Raw genomic sequence first — 11,468 nt, forward strand, 5'->3', positions numbered from 1 at the left:
GTTTTTGAGCTAGTGGGCATGTTGGCTCTGAGTTAAGAGCTCATTTCATGAAATAGTTACTGCCTAGTATAACAGTCTGTTAACTAGTCTCCCCATTTTTGATTGCTCTATGCCCAGTTCTTAATGGGCATTGCTAACGCCAGCTTCCCTACAGTGCAGTTTTGAGCAGTCCATAAACCAGACTCCAGCCCCCTCAGCAGTCATTGGTCTCCCTTCCTGCTTGCCCAGTCTTACTGCCTGCTGCTCCCTGTCAAAATGAGTATTTGTGGTTCCTCAGATATTTTTGCTCATACTATTGCTTTTGCTGGGAATGTTACCACATCATAAATTTTGTATGGAAAAACTTTACCTAACTTTTAAATCCCAGCTAAGCACCATCTCCTCCATTAAGCCATTAGTGATTATTGCCCGCTCCAGGGGAATTTGTCACTCTTTTGAACTACAGTATTTTCCACATGCCATGGGTATTATGGTTGTTGACATTTATGTCCTATTTACTGAACAAAAGCATACACATATTTCAGGCAATATAAGCAAACAAACTGCCAGCCATACTGTATTTTCAGAATTAGGAATTTTTTTTTTACATAAAAATCCCGATTTTCATCTTCTCTTGAAAGGTCAGAAGATCTAGCTTACATCCTCAAAGACAGGTCAGCAAGCCACAGCCTGTGGGCCAAATCTGACCTGGCCTCTGTTTTTAGAAATAAAGTTTGATTGGAACACAGCCCCACCCGTTTATTTATATAGTCACAGTGGATGCTTTCCTTTTACTGTGGCAGGGGTGAGTAGTTGAGACACAGACTCTATGGCCTAGAAAGCCTATTTACTATCCAGCCCTTTACAAAAAAGTTTGCCAACTCCTGCTACAAGGCACCAACTGCGGAGCATGCACGTGCCCCAGGACCTCTTCCTACTCTCTATCAGACCTGGCCAGTTGCAAGTATTTATCCTGTCTTCTAAGGCCTTTGAAACATTAGTTTTTCATTCTTCTTAATTCTCTTGATCATATCCTAACACAATATGAAAGCCATTATGCTGGGTGTGGTGTGGGGGCCCATGCCTGCAATCCAAACACTTTAGGAGGCTGAGGCAGGTGGATCATCTGAGGTCAGGAGTTTGAGATTAGCCTGGCCAACATGGTGAAACTCTGTCTCTACTAAAAATACAAAAATTAGCCAGGCGTGGTGGCGCACGTCTGTAACTCTAGCTACTTGGGTGGCTGAGGCAGAAGAATCACTTGAATCCAGGAGGTGAAGGTTGCAGTGAGCCGAGATTGCACCACTGCATTCTAGCCTGGGCGACAGAGCTAGACTCTGTCACCAAAAAGAAAAAAAAAAAAATTAAAAAAAGCCATTCTGTCATCCAGGCAAGGCAATCTCTAAAATAAATATTCAAAACCATTACATTGCCAATATAAATTAAATGATCAACTCTAATAACAGTCCTCAGTAACTATAGCTACTGATAAAGTAGGTTCTTAGAGTTAAAAGCTTGAAATCAGTGTGTAGGTGTGCTCTTTGTGGAATTCTACCATGGCATAGCGCGGCCAGGGCCAGAAAGTGCAGAAGGCTATGGTGTAGCCGTCAATCTCATCTTCAGATACTTACAAAACAGATCACGGATTCAGGTGTGGCTCTATGAGCAAGTGAATACGTGGATAGAAGGCTGTATCATTAGTTTTGATGAGTATATGAAACTTGTATTAGATGATGCAGAAGAGATCTATTCTAAAACAAAGTCAAGAATACAACTGGGTCGGATCATGCTAAAAGGACATATTACTCTGCTACAAAGTTACTCCAACTAGAAATGATCAATGAAGTGAGAAATTGTTGAAATGGATACAGTTTGCTTTTAGATGTCCTTTGTCCAATATGAACATTTATTCGTATTGTTTTGATTACTCTTATGTTATTACAAGATGGCAATACATGCTATGGGATTGTTTGTATTTTAACAAACAAACAAACAAAAGCTCGAAGTCTAAAGTCAGATTGCCTGGACTCATATTCCAGCTGTGCCAAAGACCGGGTGAGTCTTTGTTTCCTCATCTGAAAATGAGGATAACAGCAGTGCCTACCCTTGGATTGATGAAAGAAGTCCATTCAACTAATATTTAGTGACAGCTACTTTGTGTCAGGCACTATGCTAGGCTCTTGGGATACAATAGTGAGCAGAAACGGCCACATTTCCACTTAGGAAGAGCTTAACTTAGGGAGAGGTTGGGGGAAGTGGAGCAGGCAGCAGACACCACTGGTGCCTGTTGTTCAGCCACTTGGGCCACCACTGAGTTCAGCCACAGCAGGGGGTGAAAGTTCCTACTCTTCTCTGGCTGCCAAAGCCTTCTCCAGTGCAGCAACGTAGCTGGAACCAGTTTGGCTGTCAGGCAAGCACAACCTAGAAGGGAGGAATTAACGCCCAGAGGCAACCCCCAACAAGGTGGGCCGGGAGTCAGCAATAGAGGATATGGCCCCTGTTCTTCAGAAGAACAACTCTGGGAGGCATTCTGTATGACCCTCGTCAGAGGTCCTGGCAGGATAAAGCTCCAGAGTAAGGAGAGAGGCTAGTAACACCCTCACATTGACTTTGCACTTTTCCTATCTCACCTTCCCTGCTTTCTGGCAACATTATCCAAATAAACTATCTGCATCCAAACCTTTGTTTCAGTCTCTGCTTCCGAGGAAATCCAAAGTAGAACAAATCGTAAACAAACAAAAACAAGAAAATACAAAAGAGTAGTAAGTGCCATGCAGAGAATGAAAACAGGTGTGAATAAAGTGAGTGATCAGAGACCCCTGACACTGGGGCCATGGAAGGCCTCCACTGAGAGCTGAGTGACAGGAAGAATCCAGCCATGCCCCGGGTGGAGGATGAATACTCTGCAGAGGGAACAGCTGGTGCAGAGGCTCACAGCAGGAGTGTGCGTGGCATGTTAAATGAGAGAAAGGGCAGCGAACCTGGAATTTATTGGCTGAGGAAATGAGGTGAAGAGGAAGGCCAGATTGTGAGGGACTTTGCTGTAACCCAGGTATATTGATTTGGGACTTTATTCTAAATGCCATGGATGAGAAGTCATGGGAAGATTTTAAACACAGGAGGAACAGGGATTAATCTTCAGTTTCAAAATATCACCCTGGCTGCAGCCTGAGAGTGAGTTAGAGTAGATAGGGAGTAGAAACAGGACACCCGTTAAGGAAGCTACTGCACGACTCCAGGCAAGTGATGCCGGTGGCTTGGGCTGGTGTTGGAATAACGTGGATGAAGAGAAACAGATGATTTGGGATATGTTTTGTAAATAATGATGGTGGGCTGGGCATAGTGGCTCAAGCCTGTAATCCCAGCACTTTGGGAGGTCAAGGCAGTAAGATCGTTTGAGCTCAGGAGTTCAAGACCAGCCTGGCCAATATGGTGAAACCCTGTCTCTACTAAAAACACACACACACACAGACACACACACAAAAGCCAGGCGTGGTGGTGTGTGCCTGTAGTCCCAACTATTTGGGAGGCTGAGGGAGAAGAATTGCTTGAATCCAGGAGGCAGAGGTTGCAGTGAGCTGAGAGCATGCTACTGCACTCCAGCCTGGGTGACAGAGCAAGACCGTCTCAAAAAAAAAAAAGAAAAAGAAAAGAAAAGAGAAAATGAATAATAGCAACACACTAGGCCCTACTATATGCACAGAAATATTGAGTAACTTATCCAAGGTTGCCCAGGGCAGAGATTTGAACCAAGATCATCTGATTCCACAGTCTGTACTCTTCCACTAGGCTCCCCTGCCTCACTAGAATCCACCCGCTGGCTGAGGAATCTGACATGGGGGTAAAGGGAAGAGGAAGTTAGGAATCAAGCCACAGCCCCAGAAGTCCAGGTGTTAAAAACAATTTATGAAACAAAAAAACATTGTTTTGGACTGAGCCCCTATACTAGTCCAGATCAAACCGAATGGATTCCCTCATGCTAGGTGCCATGTAGTCAAACTAAACTTTGAAACAGGAGAGTTTCTTGAAAAACAAGAGATTCACAGCAACCAACCCAGAGGGGCTCATCAACCTGAGCCAGTATGATAAGGAGATCTTCTCCGCTTTAACCCTCTAAGGAAAGTAACATGGAAATGACCCATCTGCTTTTCGATCCTTGTTTCTGCTTTCTTCAGCCTTTTTCTGCCTATAAAGCCCACCCACCACCTCTGCTCAGCTCATTGGAACACCTTTCTATTTTGCAGATAGGATCTGCCCAATTCATAAATTGCTAATAAAAGCCAATTAAATCTTTGAAACTCAATTTGTTGACATTTCGTTCTTTGAGACGGGTATTGTTGTTAGGACACCCCTCTGCTGCCCTCCACAACACCACTGTGGTTACGGAGAGAGACCACCACCCTCTCTGTGCTCCTGCCGAGACCCCCACCCCTGCCTCTTTCCAACACAGCCTCATCACTATGATCTGCCTTGAGACCACAGTGAGGCACCTGAGCCTTCTTCACACCCCGTTACCATAGAAGCTCAGGTCTCCCCTTGCTCCTCCAGACTTGAACCCTCATGCCCCGCCTGGCCATTGTCCCCAATTCTGACCCTGTCTCCTGAAACCTGCCACTCTGTTCTGAACCCTGGTCCAGATCTCACAGGGTCCTTTTGATCTTCTTACTCTCATTCCCGGGCTGCACATTCATATCACCTCAAGGACTCAAAAACATCCTGAAGCCCACGCTCCTCACCAGACCAATTAAATAAAATTTCAGATTGTGGCATCCAGGTATTGGCATGTTCTCAAAATTTCCTGGGTGTTTCTAATTTGTGGCTGGGTCAAGAACCACAGATGGAACAGACCCTGGCTCTTCTTGAGAGCTCAGCTGCCTTAAGTGGTGGCTGTGTTCACTTCCTGTTGCCTCTGAACCATGGGCCTGAAGGTGCCGTGGGCTCCTCTCTCCTCTCTGCTCCCCCTTGTCACTGCCACTCTCTTCTCCATCATTGTTTCTGTAAAACCTTCAGGCTTTGAACCTCATGTCTTCAAAGTGCACCTCCTGGCCACCAGGTCACCCCTCATTGCTTGAGGATTTTAGCTCCTGGCTCAGTCACTCTCTAACATTGCTCCTGTTTTTTTTTTTTTTTTTTTTTAATAGACAGAGTCTCCCTCTGTCACCCAGGCTGGAGTACAGTGGTACGGTCTCAGTTCACTGCAACCTCCACCTCCTGGGTTCAAGCAGTTCTCCCGCCTCAGCCTCCCAAGTAGCTGAGATTACAGGCATGTGCTACCATGCCTGGCTAATTTTTGGATTTTTAGTAGAGGTGCTGTTTCACCATGTCGGCCAGGCTAGTCTTGAACTCCTGACCTCAAGTAATCTGCCTGCCTTAGCCTCCCAAAGTGCTGTGATTACAGGCGTGAGCCACTGTGCCCGGCCCACTGCTCCTGTCTTAATTCTCAGTGTTTCCAATATCCACACAGATAGATGGACCTTCTGAGACTCTGATCTGTCCTCTAATCCCCATCTTTCACCTCACCTCAGCCGTTCCTTGTGATGGTCTCGCACCATCCATGGTCTCAGTCTCCAATGACTCCTTGACCACTCACCACTTATCACTTGCCATCTTTCCAGCTCACCTTCACTAGGACCCAGACCCCAGTTATCCTTGAAGCCCTGAATCTTATCTCCTCTCTGCTGTCTCACCTCCTCTCACCTCCTCCCTTCTCGCCTTGTCCAGATTCCATTCCAAAGTCAATCAGTGGAATCAATCCTTTGCATCTATCCTTAACCCTCTTGACTTTCTCATAACTTGCAGCATCCACTCGGCCAACCTTCAACCCAGGTTCAATCCAGCTGCCTGTTCTGCACCAGATCCTGTGCACTGACCGTGATGGGACAGAAACACAGCCACGCTGATGGCCTTCCAATGAATTCACCATCATTAAGCACAAATGGGTTTTCTATTTGGCCGAGCAAGCCCTCTGTATTTCTCTTGTCTCGTGGGTCTCAAGGATGGTCCCTGAACCAGCAGCATCAGCATCATCTGGGAACTTGTTAGAAATGCAAATTCTCAGACCCCATGTCAGACCTACTCAATCAAATACTCTGGGGGCGGGCCCAACACTCTACTTTAACCAAGCCTCTAGGTGAGTCTGATGCATGGACCCCAGTATATACCATTGCTAGAGTCTGTTTCCCCTCCCTCCCTCCAAGATGAATATTTCATGCCATCTCTTCTCCCTGCTCACATCTAATACTTCCTCACCCCTCCTCACATACAGCTAGCTTCCTTATACACTAAGAAAATAGGAAAAATCAGGGGAACTTCCACAAGTTCCCACACCACATCTCTGCCTCCTCTTACTGCACCTGTGCCCATACATGCTGCCTGCTGTCTTTTATTGAGGACACGCTGGCCATCCGGTCTTAAAACCAGGCCCCATGACTTCCCTGGTCCAATCTGCCACCAACTTTCCACTGGATAATGGCAAAAGCTCCCTAACCAGTCTCCTTACATCTGCCTTTGCCCCCCACTTTGCCCAACCAGAATGACTCCATCAAAATGCAATTCACATCCTTCCTTTGCCCAAAACCCCTCAATGATTCTTCGTCTCACTCAGAGTAAAGGCCTATACCTATAGGGCCCTATGTGATCTGCCTGCATCTTTGTTCCCCTGTCTGACCTCATCTTCTCCCACACTCCCCGCCCTGTCCACCTACTCCCACCACACTGGCCTCTTGCTTGTCCTCAGACATTCTGGGCACGCTCCCACCTCAGGGTTTCCACACTTGCCGTTCCTCCCAGCCCCACATATCTGTACAGCCAGCCCTCCAATATCCTTCAAGTTTTTGCTCCATGTCCTCTTATCAGGGGGGCTTTTCCCAGCCACCTACTATAGTTTCAGCTACTGATCCTTCCATCTGCCTTCTCTACTTTCTTTTTTTCTCCTAGTCCTTAACACTATCTAATAGACTACATATTTGGCTTTTAAAATATTGTTTACTCTCTGTCTCCTGCGTGGAGCATTAAGTCCATGATGGAAGAAATATCTTACTTTTTTCTTCTCCATTGCAGTGCCCAGCTGAGTGCCAGGCATAGGAGTGGATCAGTGAATTAATACCATCAACCTCATCAATGATTCTCTTCCTCCACTGGGCATGGTGGCTCACACCTGTAATCCCAGCACTTTGGAAGGCTAAAGCAGCAGGATTGCTTGAGCTCAGGAGTTTGAGATTGGCTGGGCCAACATATGACTACCCACTCTCTACAAAATTTTTTATTTTTATTTTATTTTATTTTTAGACAGAGTTTCGCTCTATCGCCCAGGCTGGAGTGCAGTGCCATGATCTCAGCTCACTGCAAGCTCCGCCTCCCAGGCTCATGCCATTCTCCTGCCTCAGCCTCCCAAGTAGCTGGGACTACAGGTGCCCGCCACCACGCCCGGCTAATTTTTTTAATATTTTTTAGTAGAGACGAGGTTTCACTGGGATAGCCAGGATGGTTTTGATCTCCTGACCTTGTGATCTGCCCACCTTGGCCTCCCAAAGTGCTGGGATTATAGGCATGAGCCACTGCGCCCGGCCCCATATTTTTTTAAAAAAAGTAGCCAGGCATGGCAGTGTGCTCCTGTAGTCCAAGCTACTCAGAAGGCTGAGGTAGGAGGATGGTTTGAGCCAAGGAGGTCAAGGCTGCAGTCACCCATGATCATGCCACTGCACTCCAGCCTGGGTAACAGAGTGAGACCCTGTCCAAAAAAAAAAAAAAAAAATCCCTTTCTATTTTCCCTCTAGCTAAAACTTGGCTCTCTTCTGAGAACAAGCTTCCACTGTAACTCCCTTAGGTGGAGCTGTTTTCTGTCCCTCTCCTCTTGTATCAAGCGGCCTGAGCGGAAGATGGTGACCCCTGCTCCCCATCACCACACCCAAGGCACTCTCCTTCCCTTCTCTTAGAAATTCATATCATCAGACCAGTCCATCTTGCCCCTGTCTCCTGTGGACCCCCGGGGTTTTCCCCTTACTGCTGGAAGAGCTGAGTTGGTGCCTTGCTGTTGCAATTCCAACACTGCCTCATGAGAATTCTTGGTGATTTTGCTATCTTGGTAGATGATTCATCCAAGACCCAGGTTTTTCAGTTCCTTGAAGTCCTCTCCAACAATCTTACTCTCCACCCTGACTCTGCCACTTGCTCTGTGGCCAAAACCCAGACTCTGTTGTTACAAATAATTGCAAACCGTCCATTTCAGGAATCGCATGCTGTGACCAACAAGCCTGTCTTGCCAGCTCACCCCTCAGGCACTCCGACTTCAGCAACCACCCTACTCCATTGGGTCCTCCAGCCATTGATCCTTCCACCTTTTCTCTGCCTTGCCCACCGCTGTCATGCCTATGCTATACACAGTGCAGATTCCATGGCTCACCATTAAATCCTTTGGTTGTACACATGCTCCACTACGCTGCCTACTCTTGATTCATAATTTTTACCCTGCAAAAACCCAGCCCTTATCAAAGGCAACATTCCACCTACTCAGCACCTGCACAACCAGAGGGCACAATGAAATGATCAAATCCATGCTTATGGCCTCACTTTAAATCAATCACAATAGCTATTCTCATAGTGCTTTCCATGGGCAAGGTACCATTATAGGTGCTTGACATGTAGTAAGTCACTTAATCCTCACAACAACCTTATGAGATACTACTATTATCATCCTCATTTCAAGATGAGAAAACTGAAGCACAGAAAGGTTAAGAGACTTGCTCAAGATCACATAGCTGGGTGGAGGAATTAGAACTGGCAATTCAGCCCCAGAATTGATACTCAGGACCACTACACTGGCCTCTCGGGATCCATGAACTTCACACACTGCTGTTGTCGAGCATTTCTCCCACAATTCCTTTGGCCAGCCTTCTTACATGAGACCCGGCATCAGAACCACCTGGAGGGTTTGTTAAGAACAGGTGGCTGGACCTCATTCCCTGGGCTTCCGAATCCATGACAAGAAAGTGTGGGCTAATGATCAGCCTTTCCAACCACTGCCCAGGCGATGCTGCTGTACAGTTCAGTGACATTAATTACATTCACACTGTTGTGCAACCATCACCACTGCGTCCTAATATTTTATATCTAGAATATACATTTTAGCCGGGCACAGTGGCTCACGCCTCTAATCTCAGCACTTTGGGAGGCTGAGGTGGGTGGATCACTTGAGGTCAGAAGTTTGAGACCAGCCTGGCCAACATGATGAAACCCCGTTTCTACTAAAAATACGACAATTAGTCAGGTGTGGTGGCATGCGCCTATAATCTCAGCTACTGGGGAGGCTGAGGCAGGAGAATCACTTGAACCTGGCAGGCAGAGGTTGTAGTGAGCTGAGATCATGCCACTGCACTCCAGCCTGGGCAACAGAGCGAGATTCCATCTAATAGAAAAATTACATTTTAATATATCTGTTTATGTATAATATAGACAATATAGTTTTTATATCTATCTATCTATCTATCTATCTATCTATCTATCTATCTATCTACCTATCTATCTATCTTTTTGAGACGGAGTCTCGCTCTGTTACCCAGGCTAGAGTGCAGTGGCCAGATCTCAGCTCACTGCAAGCTCCACCTGCTGGGTTTACGCCATTTTCCTGCCTCAGCCTCCCGAGTAGCTGGGACTACAGGTGCCCGCCACCTCGCCTGGCTAGTTGTTTGTATTTTTTAGTAGAGACGGGGTTTCACTGTGTTAGCCAGGATGGTCTCGATCTCCTGACCTGATGATCCGCCCGTCTCGGCCTCCCAAAGTGCTAGGATTACAGGCTTGAGGCACCGCGCCTGGCCTATAAATCTATATTTTTATATACCTAGATATATAGAACTTATATATTTTTATATACAGAAAATCCCAAAGAATCCACAAGAAAGTTGCTAGAGTACAGCCTCATATTGTCTCTTGACCTTTCTCTGGGCATGTTTTACCTCCATTCCTCCACCCAGAATGCTCTTTCAAAGTCTCCTCTGATCTCTATCTTGCTAAAGTCAATGGCCAACACTTAGTCTGCATCATCTGATATGGTTGATCATTACTTCCTCTTTCTTTCTTTCTCTTTTTTTTTGAGATGGGGTCTCTGTTGCCCAAGCTGGAGTGCAGTGGCATGATCATAGCTCACTGCAGCCTTTGAACCCCTGGGCTCAAGGGATCCTCCTGCCTCAGCCTCTCAGACAGCTTGGACTATAGGCAAATACCATCATGTCTAATTATTTTTTTGAATTTTTTTTTTTTTTAGAACGAGGTTTTGCTTTGTTGTCCAAGCCAGTCTCAAATTCCAGGCTGCAAGTGATCCTCCCACTTCAGCTTCCCAAAGTGCTAGAATTACAGGCATGAGCCACTACACCCAGCACCTTGCTCTTTTTAATAGTATCTTTGGTTTCCAGCATCACAGTCTCTTGATTCTCTTCTAGCTCTGTAGCAACCACTTATTTTTCAGTCTCCCTTGCTGGATCCTCCTCATCGTCCACACTCCAAATACCAGAGTGTCCCAGGGCTCAGTCTTCAGACTCTCCCCTTCTTTATCTGCATTCTTTCCCCTTGTGGTCTCTCTAGAACCATGGCTTAAAAGCCATCTATAGACTGAGGACTTCTAAATTTATATTGTCAGTTCAGACCTCTTCTCTGAATTCCAGACTCACACATTCAACTACCCATTTGCCATCTCAACTTAGATGTTGATGACGGTCCTCTAAAGAATATGTCCACATCAAATATCTGGAACCTGTGAATGTGGCCTTATTTGGAAAAAGGGTCTTTGCAGATGTAATTAAGGATCTTGAGATGAGAAGATCTCTAAGGGGGGGCCCTAAATCAAATAGAAGTGTTCTTATAAGACACACAGGGAGGAGAACCACTCAGAAGAGGAGAAGGCTGTGTGACCAAGGAGGCAGAGATTGCAGCAATGCAGCCACAAATCAAGGAACCCTGATGGCCACCAAAAGCTGGAAGAGGCAAGGAACAGAGTCCATCCAAGACCCTTGAGAGTAAGCACGGCCGTGCTGCTGACATGTAGATATCAGACTCTGGTTTCCAGAACTGTGCAAGAATCCATTTCTGTTGTTTTAAGCCACAGTTTGTGGTAATCTGTTATGGCAGCTCTAGGAAACTTACACAGATGTTTTATAGACATCCCTGACACAACATTTCTCAAAACAAACTCTGTTTACTCACCTCCTGCTCCCATCCACAGAGCCTGCTCCTCCCACTCCTCCTAGGAGCAGTGTTTCCCATCCCGGCGAAGGCAATTCCAGCCTGAAAGTTGCTCAGGCCAAAACTTTTATGTCAGTGTTGACCCTTCACTTTCCATCACAGCCCACATCCAAATCCTCAGTGAAACCTGGTGACTCTATCTCCAAAGATGACCAAAATTATATCATTTCTTACCTCTTTCCTGCAACCACTTGGGGCCAAGCTCCCATCATCCCTTGCTGGGATTCTTTCTTTCTTTCTCTCTCTCTCTCTCTTTC

This window comes from Colobus angolensis, unplaced genomic scaffold (genome assembly GCF_000951035.1).
Source record: "Colobus angolensis palliatus isolate OR3802 unplaced genomic scaffold, Cang.pa_1.0 Scaffold27, whole genome shotgun sequence".
NCBI lineage: Eukaryota > Metazoa > Chordata > Mammalia > Primates > Cercopithecidae > Colobus > Colobus angolensis.